We start from the raw sequence: 524 nt of genomic DNA on the forward strand, positions 1-524 counted from the left end.
TAATTTCTTCCCTTTCTAAGTACATACGAATACTATGTAAGCTTGTCTGCTCCAAGAATAAGCAAAAACTACATTAGCAAAATTGCTTGCGTCATGCTTCTCAGGATGCAGGCAGCCCACTCACGCGCTGAGTACGAAGTAAGATTTATATCGTTTCGTATCCCTTACGTTGTCTATAATGCGTAGCCAAAAAAAATAAAATAGAAGAGAGAATCAATAAAGAGACAGGGAAATAAACAAGCGAAGAGATACAACATTAACAAAACAAAACAAAAAAACGCTTTTCATTCGTTTCTTCGATTCGCTTATTCTTGCTCCATCATTCAACTCGAAAAGATAACGACGGACTCTTAAAACACATCCCCTTGAAAACAAGTATGAAGAAAACACTAAGACCCTCGTCCGCGATAGAAAAACCGATCCGTCCTTGCGCTTGAAAATCGGGTCTGCAGAGGAAAAGCACGAGGAAGTTAGTGCATTGAATTTCCTTTGCATTAGTCTCATCAATCATTGCAACTTCAAGA

Source organism: Penaeus monodon, chromosome 25 (assembly GCF_015228065.2).
Source record: "Penaeus monodon isolate SGIC_2016 chromosome 25, NSTDA_Pmon_1, whole genome shotgun sequence".
NCBI lineage: Eukaryota > Metazoa > Arthropoda > Malacostraca > Decapoda > Penaeidae > Penaeus > Penaeus monodon.